Source organism: Citrus sinensis, chromosome 5 (assembly GCF_022201045.2).
Source record: "Citrus sinensis cultivar Valencia sweet orange chromosome 5, DVS_A1.0, whole genome shotgun sequence".
Lineage (NCBI taxonomy): Eukaryota > Viridiplantae > Streptophyta > Magnoliopsida > Sapindales > Rutaceae > Citrus > Citrus sinensis.
In genome coordinates, this window is record NC_068560.1 from 15,402,254 (window position 1) to 15,413,949 (window position 11,696).

General features: G+C 32.0%; 1 pseudogene; it reads left to right on the plus strand.

Annotated features, from left to right (window-relative positions):
* Nucleotides 1-8,745: 8,745 nt before the first annotated feature.
* Nucleotides 8,746-9,464, plus strand: LOC102622526 (isoaspartyl peptidase/L-asparaginase-like; annotated as a pseudogene).
* Nucleotides 9,465-11,696: the final 2,232 nt, after the last annotated feature.

The window sequence follows — 11,696 nt, forward strand, 5'->3', positions numbered from 1 at the left end:
TTAACTCAAGATTAAGATTACAGTAAAATCAACGCCTATGAGATTTAATAAGTCTGACAGTTATTACAAAGTTAATTAAATCTCATATGTGATCCTGTTCAATGTAGTCGTACTACATTAATAAATTCATACATGATTAAGACAAATCATTCAATGAATTTATTACAGTCTATACCTAAATAAAGTGCCCAACTTTATTTATCAATTGCGAACTAAATTTATTTAATCATAAGATAACTTGTATTTATGTCTTCTGTGAATCCACATGGTGATCACATAAATACATATAATATGATTAAATAGACTTTAATACAAATATTAATGCAATTAAGATATTTGAATAAAATACCTCATTTATTTTATTAATCAGAAAATTTGTTTATTACAATTAAATAAACACAATTTGTTTATCAAATAATAATCATCATCAATCCACAATGAAAGCAACAATGCATATGAAAATGTAGGTGCATAATATAATAGAAAACTATGGTAAAATCCATAAGGAGAGCACACTATGGAAGTGGTAATTTGAAATACTCAAAATGAACAAATTCGAATTTTTCAAGCTATTGAGTAAAATGAGTAAGTTTGAATCAATTAAAATGATTTTAGACACAAGAATGATTTTAGACACAAGAATGGATGGGGAATAATTTATATGAATCAATTTGGATTGAAAATGAATGAGAATGATGGATTTTGGAATGAAATCAAGTGAGGAGTAATTGGCTTTTAGTGAGAGAGAGAGAAACGGAAAGCCGAAAGAGAGGGAGAAGATGAATAGTTGAAATAGCATCCGAAACCGGATTGCCGAATGAGCTTAACCGGAAATCTGGTTGGTTCCAGCAAATGTTTCACGCAAATCCGGTTTTTCGGATAACACTAACCGGCTTGCCGGTTGGATCCAGAAGATAGCAAGAGAGAATCGGCTTGCCGGTTTGCCAAAATGCAGCTCGAATTCGGAATTCCGAATTGACAGAACCGGAAATCCAGTTTGGTCCAGCAAGCGTTCCTTGCGAATCCGGCTTTCCGGTTTTGCTAACCGGTAGTCTGATTTGAGGCAGAAAGTAACGTGCAAGCTATATACCGTTGGAAAGATAATTAAGTTAGCTTTCCAATAAATTTTACAGAGCTTGATTTAGAGTTCTCTAGAAGAAGTTATGACCAATTCATTACAACATGTGCAGACTTGATTCGGAGTGCTTATAAGCATTCAAAAATAAAATGCAGAAAGGTCAAATTCGGAATAAAAAATGTATTGATTGAGCCAGAAGTAATGTACAAGCTATATACCGTTGGAAAGATAATTAAGTTAGCTTTCCAATAAATTTTACAGAGCTTGATTTAGAGTTCTCTAGAAGAAGTTATGACCAATTCATTACAACATGTGCAGACTTGATTCGGAGTGCTTATAAGCATTCAAAAATAAAATGCAGAAAGGTCAAATTCGGAATAAAAAATGTATTGATTGAGCCAGAAGTAATGTACAAGCTATATACCGTTGGAAAGATAATTAAGTTAGCTTTCCAATAAATTTTACAGAGCTGGATTTAGAGTTCTCTAGAAGGAGTTATGACCAATTCATTACAACTTGTGCAGACTAGAGATTTTCACAATAATTAAACATATAAACATTCAAAAGTGAATAAATTAAACACACCACTTAACTATCATGCTTAAACACTTCATAAACATTAACATCAAACAAATCCATCATGATAAATCACTCAATATTACACACAATGATAATTCCATCATGTAAACATACAAGCATACTTTCGCAATTTCATTTATCATGATTCATTCAACAAAATCAATATGGCAAGAATTGTTACCAAAACAATTAAATTATCTTGCCTCATCTTTTTCTCCTAGATCATGCTCAAATAATTATCCTCACAAGCTTTCATCAAGGAACTTCTCCACCATTCCTTGATTGTGGTACCTACAAAGAAAACATTCACGTTGTGCCCTTTGGTACCCAAATACTCTTGGGTCCTTGAGTGTTAGCAATGGTTCCTTTTGGAACCCAAATACACTTGAATCCATAATATACATTTCTCTTAATTGGACATCTAAAACTCATATGACCATTTCCATTACAATAATGACAAACGATCTTATGATCACTTGTGGAGGTAGCCTTAACAAAATAATTTTTATAATATTTTTGTTTCAAGTTAGGCTTATACCCAAGTCCTCCTTTCTCAAACACACACTTTTGAGTGCTTAGTAATTTTTCTAAGTTCTTTTGACCACTTGAGAATTTTAACACAATTTCATTGAGCTCATTACTCTTTTTCTTAAGCACATCATTTTCTTTCACCAATTTATCAACATGTGATTTTTCATGCTCATACGAAATACTTTGTTGACATTTAAATGATGCAATCCTATCATGTAACATTTCATTATCTAATTCCAATTTTTTGATCTTTTCATCTAATGAATCATTACATTTTTGTAAAGCATCCTTTTCATTTTTCAAGTCATCTACATATGATTCTAGATGCTCATGTGAAGTGCTAGATTTCTCATTTGATAATGCAACTCTATCATGCAATGTTTTATTCTCTAATTCTAGGCATGTAATCTTTGCACATAGAGATTCATTTTCATTTTTGAGCTCTACCATTTTCTTTTTAAGACATGCATTCTTTTTACCAATTTTTATCCAATTATCATGCAATTCTTTAAAAGCATCATATAATTCATCATAAGTAAAAAGATCATTTACCTCATCAAGATCATCATCCGATTCATCTCCAATTGCCATAAGTGCCAAATTCGACACTTCATGAAATTCCTCCTCGCTCGTAGTCTCCTCATACACAATTTCAAGCTTTCTCCAAATTTCATAAGCATTAGAATAATTTGAAATTCTATGAAATTCCTTTTTATCTAAGGCACAAAATAAAGCATTCATGGCCTTGGAATTTAAAGACATATTTTTCTTATCCAACTCACTTAAAGCATTCTTCCTAAGAATGAATGAACCATCACAAACTATTTCCCATAGTTCATAATCTAAGGCTTGTAAAAATACTCTCATCCTAGTTTTCCAATAAGGATAATCATTTCCGTCGAAAAACGGAGGTCTAGTGATAGATTGGCCTTCCATGATGGTTGAGCTAATTTGGGTTGCTATGGATCTTTAACTCTAGACGGTTAAGTCTACACAAGAGCACCTCGCTCTGATACCAAATGAAATATAAGTGTGCAACCCAAGAGGGGGGGTGAATTGGAAATTTAAAAATTATCCTAGCAAATCCACACAACAAGCAATCTAATGTCTTAATAAAAATTGAAAGCAATAAGTTCAATAAAGGCACAATAATTAAAAGAGTAAGGGAAGAGAAAAACGAACACAATGATTTTTACGTGGTTCGGCTATCCCCACCTACGTCCACGCCTCCAAGCACACCGGGCTTGAGGATTTCACTATCCAAGCCTTTCCAAGGCTTCAACAATTACAATTGACTTCGAGGTGTCAATAAACCTTTACAACAAAGAGATTATCTCCCAATCTCTTCACTCAAGTGTCTCACACACTCAAACTCTTACAAATGAAATGAAGAAATGAAAGTTACAATCAAACTCACTCAATGAGTAGATATTCAAAGATGAAGAACAATGAATGATTCAATGTTTTGTGTTTTGCAAGTTGTAAGCTCAAGATATCATGTGTGCCTTTTGTTTTTGCTTGTTGGAGAGTGTTGGAGAGCTTCAAAATGAGTTGGATTTGAGTTCTTATAGCTTGAGCTCGAAAACTAGCCGTTATTCACATTCTGTGCTATCCGGTTTGCCGTTTAATGGAATCCGGTAAGCCGGATTTATGTTACCGTTAAGGCAAAATTTTGAATTTTGCCTAACCGGCTTGCCGGATTCGGAATCCGGTAAGCCGTTTTCGTTCTGGTGCTTACTGCCCCGAATTCGGCTTGCCGTTTATCAGTAACCGGTAAGCTGCTTGCTACAGTAACCTGCTACAGTAAAATATTTCCCGAAATTTACAGTTTGACCCCAAAACTTTATAAAACTGTAGTATGGCCCAAAAAGTTATAAAAGTTTACAAACAAGTCCAATTTCAGAATTTTAAATAATGCTTTCTCAATCCCACAATTTTCTGAAATAATGACTTCGCCCAAACTTTATGAAATTACAGAATGACCCAAAAACATTTAAATAGTTTCAAATAGGTCCAAATCCGAAATTTAAAACACTATTAAAGATTTTGAAATTACTTTCATTTTAGTCCAAAATGCTTTAATTCCATAACATCATTTTCTTATTATAAAAGCACAATTCATAAATCTTTACTCAATAAATACATGTGGTTTGTTATCATCAAAATCAATATTTATAGCCATATAGGCTAACAGAGAAGGCTTTTCAGGTGAAGGGGGAGTCTTCTTACAAGGAAAAATCAGAGGATTCAAGAGGCAGAGGTAGAGGTAGAGGTGGATCAGATTTTTCTTCTGTTACATAGTCTTGTAATGCATTAGACTCAACTCTAGCTTCTACTTCTCCTTATACTGTGTTTTTTGTTCATGAAATACAAGCTCTCTTAGCAACTACACCTACTGATGATCATCCTAGTATCTCATCTTCTGTTATTGATGAGGTAAGCTCACCTATGTCTTCACCTATTAATGCTACTAATAACTAATCCCCTGCTTACACAAACCAAAACACTACACCTGTTGTTTCTTCACCCTCACACTCTTCACCTCACATTTTACCACTACCACCACCTATTGGTCATCCTATGATCATAAGGTCTAAGGCTGGAATTTATAAAACCAAGTCTTACCTTGCTGTTTTACTTGTCAAACCAACTTAACCTACATCAATATCTCAAGCTTTAACTGATCCAAAGTGGTTTCAAGCTATGCAAGTAGAATATCAAGCTCTTCAAGTAAATAATACTTGGGAATTAGTCTTACCAACTACACCGGTTAAAGTAGTAGGTAACAAATGGGTTTTTCGTATTAAATACAACTCATATGGTTATATCTCTCACTACAAAGCCAGACTTGTAGCAAAAAGGTTTCATTAAACGCAAGGTGTGGACTATAATAAAACATTTAGTCCATTTGTAAAAGCTTCCACCGTCAGAATTATACTAAGTCTAGCAGTCATGAACAAATGGTCACTTAGGCAGGTAGATGTCAATAATGCTTTCTTCATTGGCATTTTAGTTGAAGATGTATATATAGAGCAGCTTGAGGGATTTGTTGATTATGTCAAGCCTTATCATATATATTAGCTAAAGAAGGCTTTCTATGGTCTTAAACAAGCTTCTAGAGCTTGGTTTGATCGACTGAAGACAACAATGGTGCAACAGTGGGGTTTCATGAGTTCTAAGTCAGATAATTCCTCATTTTTTAAAAAAGTAACTAGTCATGTGCTTTTAGTGCTAGTCTATGTAGAAGACATAATCATTACTACCTTAAGCTCTCTTCTTGTTCAACAAATTGTTTTAGATATACAACACACCTTTGCCTTAAAGGATTTAGGGGAACTGAACTATGTTCTTGGAATTGAAGTAACTAAACAATCAATGGTCTCCATTTATTTCAGGCTAAATATGTTGTTGATCTTTTATCCAAGCGTAATATGGCTACATGCAGTCCTGTACCAACTTCCATGGCAACGGGGCAGCATCTCACCAAGGATTTAGGTACAACAATTGCAAATACTTTAGAATATAGAAGTTTAGTTAGTATTACAGTATGTCACACTTACCAGACTTGAAATAGCTTTCTCTGTAAACAAATTGAGCCAATTCATGAACTGTCCTAAAACTACTCATTGGGAAGCTTACAAAAGGCTGCTGAGATACCTAAAGGGTACTATTGATTTTGGGTTACATTTTTATTGTTGTGGTAGCATGCAAGTCAACTATTTCAGTGACTCAGATTGGTCATGTGATAGAGATGATAGAATGTTAGTGGCTGGATATACAGTATATCTAGGTTCAAATTTAACAACATGGTCTTCAAAGAAGCAACTAGTGGTCTCAAGATCAAGCACATAGGCTGAGTACAAGGCATTAGCTCTAGCCACTTCAGAAGTTATTTAAATTCAATCTTTGCTTGATGAATTGCATGTTCCACTCGCTAGAGTGCCTATCATGTAGTGTGACAATCAAGGAGCAATATATTTGGCTTATAACCCATGCATCATGCTAAAACTAAGCATGTAGAGTTAGATATTCATTTCATTAGAGAAAAGGTAGTTGGAAAGAAGATTGAAGTGTCTTATTCCTAGTGAAGACCAAACAACAGATATTCTCACCAAGCCTTTAACATTTGGGCAATTTCATTATCTAAGAAGCAAGCTAAACGTCAACTCTAGACAGTTTAGCTTGAGTGGGGATGTTAGTGATTATAGTAAAGCATAATAAGCTCTGTAGTCCATCTTATATCAGATTGGTTCTCTGCTGATGACTAAGCATAGTTAATTAAGCCAACTCAGCATGGTGTTGAAATCGTTAAAATTCATTAAGCATGTAACAGAATTGGTTTTAGTTGAGAGATGCTTCTAAAAATACAACCGATGTAATCATTTTAGTCATGATGAAATAACAAGAAGTTTCCGGATATTTTTGTTCTTAATTCCCTTTTCTTTTCTTTCATTTTCTGGCTGGCCAAACATCATTTATTAATATTTCTTTCACTCCTCCTCCTCTACTCTTCCAAATCATTTTGCCAATTTTATCAATCTTTTTCTCTCACAAAAACAAATCAGACGTCTACAATAAACAACCAAACCAAAAGCTAATTGTGAAGCAGCTAAAGCGATGACAACAGCTGGGCAGCTTCGAGGTGATGGCTAGAGGTTGTAGTGGGGAAGATACGAGGCAGCAATTTGACCATAAATCAATCAGCGGATTAATGATCTCTGGCATTTGTAATGCGACAATGACTTGAGTAACTTGCGGCTACTTAGTTTTGGGATTTTAAGGGAAATAAATTAAATTAGGTTCACACTTTATATGTATATATATTTGTGTGTGTGTGTTCCAATCTAGAATTTTAAAGTGCAGGAAAGTTGGAAAAAATATATAAATCATGTGATTTAAGCGCTTTCATTTTTGAACCTTTTACACTCCACCATTTAAAAATTTCCTGAACTTTTCCTGCATTTTAAAATCCTAAACCGGAATATATATATATATATATACACATATAATAATATTAGTGTAATTTTTTGCTAAGGTTTCACGAAAAAGATTTTGGGTAAAAATTATATGGTCAATGGTGATAGTTTCATATTTAATGCTACTAATTTATGCTTTATTTTTTATTTTCTCCAAATTTTACAAGTGACATGATAATCAAGTTTATAGACTTCTCAAATATTTAATTGATTTAATAATAAATTTAATCTCATCCGTTAGATTTCATATTGTTGAATCCAACGGTGAGCATCTACCACTACATCACATATAAAGTACTCATGCCCCATATATTGAGATTGAAAAGAAGCAAAACCTTAATAAAGATTAACATGCTGGCTGAGTCAGTAGCGTGCTCCATTTTTATTTTCTCCTAAACAAATATCAACTCCAATGCATAGTATGAAATAGAGATGAACAAACCAAGTAAATAATTGATATGCCAAGATAGAAGTGATCGTTCTCTAGAGCTTTAATTTGTTGGTAGGCCCCTGCAGATAGTTAAGATTTCCTTTCAGTGAAATTACATACTTTGCTTTTCATATTTTGTTTGTTCTTTCGATTTTGTTTTGACAACCCGCTACTTTTTTAATTTGTTATTCCATTTGTGAATATCTGTTCTCAAATGATGCTCGGTTATTAGTTCCACGTGGCCATTTTTACAAATTGTTTTTATATATGACAGGAAAATGAATACTCATCATCAAAAAATTGCATGAACAATGTTCAATTTGATTATTATAAAAAATAAATAAATTTCATTAATAGATTTATGGGTATGTTAATGTTAGGGACTTGATGAGATCATCATATAATTGACTAAAAATTTCAAAAGAACAACAACAAGAATTAATGAGTCAATTAAATTTTTTAAATAATAATAATAATAAAGAGTAGAAGTAAAGAATGTTATTTACAATCACCAAATTGAAAAACAACGATTTTTCTTTTTTCATCTTCTCTTTTATAAGTAGTGAAAATAGTAATAGAATATGTCAATATGAGAGCTAATAACTGTTTTCATTTGTTGGAAAATATTGCGGCTTTGAAGAGATGAGCTCAAGTTACAATATTAGTATTATAGAAAAAATAAATAATTTCAAAATAATTGTAACCTATTTGTTAACCGTTTAAGGGGTGGAAAATGTCTGTTGAACAACTGTAACTGCCCTTAGAGTTTGAAATAATTTCACTTGAATAACATATTTTATTTTAAAATCACTTTTCAACCCTACTTTAAATTTGTAATATGACAATCTTTTCTAAATAAATCTTTTAAAATCTATTACTATTCAAGTATAAGATATAATATCTAGTAGGTTATCTAACATAAATCAAATAAATAAATTAGAATTGTAAGATGTATATATGATATAATGCCATTAAACAAAACAATTAAATATATATACTTAACTGAATGTTATAATTACATTAATAAACTTATGGGTAAGATTGTCTGTAACTTAAAATACTTGATCACCTGTGTTTTAATCAAATTCAATATCGCATGTTAAAGCACTCGCTTTTTAGTTCACGAACCACAAGTTCGACGACTTGGAACAGTTGAGATGGAAGGATGCATCATGGATGGAAATTCAAAGAAATGTGGAGCTGTTTCTGGATTCACAACCGTCATTAACGCCATTTCTCTGTCTCGACTTGTTATGGAGAAGAATCCTCATATTTATCTCGCTTTTGATGGTGCTGAGGCTTTTGCAAGGGAGCAAGGTGTCGAAACTGTAGATTCTAGTCATTTTATTACTATTGAAAGACTGAAGCAGGCAAAAGAAGCCAAAAGGGTCCAGATAGATTATTCACAGCCCATTCAAAAGGATGTTGAAAAAGAACTTCCAGCTGCAAATGGTGATAGCCAACTTGGAACAGTTGGATAAGTGGCTGTTGATAATCAGGGAAATTTAGCCGCTGCCACTTCTACTGGTGGAATGGTTAACAAAATGGTGGGCAGGATTGGGGATACACCCATCATAGGTTCACGAACGTATGCTAATAAACTCTGTGCTGTTTCTGCTACTGGCAAAGGTGAAGCAATTATTCGTCATACTGTTGCAAGGGATGTGCAGCTCTTATGGAGTTCAAAGGTCTCTCTCTCAAGGAAGCATCAGCTTATGTAGTAGAGGAATGTGTTCCAAGAGGCAATGTTGGGTTAATTGTCGTGTCTGCATCAGGCGAAGTCACCATGCCTTTCAACACAACAGGTAAGTTTCGAGCTTGTGCTACTGAAGATGGATATTCCCAGATCGGAAGATGGGCTTATGTGTAAAAATAAGTGATCTGGTTCTGCTTCAGTTGCTCCAGTCGGTTAGGGAGCCACAAAGGTAACTTTGATTAATTCATGGCAATTCGCTGGTCACCAATTTGATGTTTCCAATACACAGTGTAATGTGATCGAACAACTTGTATTATCTTTAAGCATTTTCATTTCGAGGGAATCTTGATCATGGAACTTCCTTAAATAAGCCTGAACTCTACGGTGCTAGATAAGTTGTAGCATCCATGGATGGGGAAAGGTTAATTTGATCTTGCACTTTGTTGGTGGTGATTGACAGAGAACAACAAACAATCATAACATCTATTTATATGCATGAAGCAATGACTACATGAATCATATAGGCAAACATATGGTGAAATATATCAAACAGTTGTTAATGTCGTATCAAAAACAAAATTATTTATTAAAGCACTCGTTCTTGTGCATAATATTAAGGACTATTTAATAATTAATCATAAAATATATATTATATTTAACACTCGTATAGCATGCCTACTTCATGAATTATTGTTTATGTTGCGGTTAATATTCTTACATAGTAGTAAATTTTAGTTTTACAAGCCTGTATATTTTCATCTTATTTTTTAATATCACTTTATTAATTTCATTAAAATTAAATATAACATATATTCCCAATAAGTTTTAGTTTATGAATCATGAAAGATTATTTTAATGATACTGTTTGATTGTAATTATAAAATCTCATGTTACTAAGAGTCATTACTTTTATTATGGCAGTTAACATTTAGGGGTGGGCACGGCTTGGTTCGAGATTGAACAAAACCGATTAAAATAGGTTATTTTATAAAAAGAACTGAATATGAACCGATCCATTCAGTTCGGTTCAGCTCGATTCGGTTTTTTCGGTTATGGATCCATTGGGCTTATTTTGAATCTAAATTTTTAATCCGTTTGGCCTCATTAATGGAATAATTTTCTCAACAATTAATTCATTATAGTTTCATTATAAATACCAACAATAAACACAAAGTACTCAAAACACATTTATCACTACTGTCTTACTAACTACTACTAACAAAATATGAAATATTAAGATTTAAAAATACAAATCTAGACCCAATGCTCCATCTAAATAAACATAAAGTTATAAAGAAAAATAACAATAGCAATAGTTACAACACAAAATAAAAATAATAATCGTTTGTGAGTAAGTTTATTGTAATCATTTTGCATAGCCAATTAATATATAACACATTTCATATTTTGGTACAATTAAAAAAACACCCCGATTCTTCGGTTCAGTTATTCTGTTCAATTCAGTGAACCGAAATCCAAACTTGTATTTTGATTTTTTTCTTATAAATTAGATATTCAAATATTTATAAGAATTAAAGCCAATCCGAACCTGAACTAAACCACCGATTCGGTTCGGTTTTTCCTAGGCCTCAGTTTTTTTTCCTAGTGCTAGTATAACAATGATAATAAATAAAATATTACCTCCAATAATATTTAGATGGGAAAGAATGAGAAAGAAATTCTTTGTATATTTTTATATTTTTATTTTCATGGTAGAAAATTATCCCAACCTTACAAAATTTAAGTTTCTGAAGCTTGTTTTCCTTTTATTTTGTCAATTTCATAAAAGTTAAATCTAACATATATTCTTAATTAGCTAGTTCATGAATCACAAAAGATTATTTTATTAATGTCCTTTAATTGCAATTATAAACTTTTATATTACTAAGAGTCATTCTTTTATTATAATGATTAATGGTGACAATAAATAAAATATTACGTCCATAATATTTAATTGAAAAAATGAGGAAAAAATTCATTGTATGTTTTTATATTTCCATTATAAAAATATGGTTTGGAATATTTTCACTTAAAATTTTGACACAAAATTTGAGTCATTAATCTCTCGCAGTCTAGTGGTCGATATTGAAAGTTAAAGCAATATTTTATAATGTTATTTAAATCAAAATATTTCTCATTATGTAGTTACATAGACATATATTTTTCGATGGTAATTATTGAATTAAATATTTCTCATTTATTGTGACTCACATAGTATCATTAGTAAAACATATATAAAATATTTAATTACAATACCTTCCATTACCATTATTGTTTAAGTATTGATGGTTTCATAATTAAGTTCATACAATTCAAATTATTATAAGACCTTTTAAAATATCTTTATATAAAGTATAATTGAAATAATATTACTTGTTAATTACATTTCTAAAACTAAATGTAAAA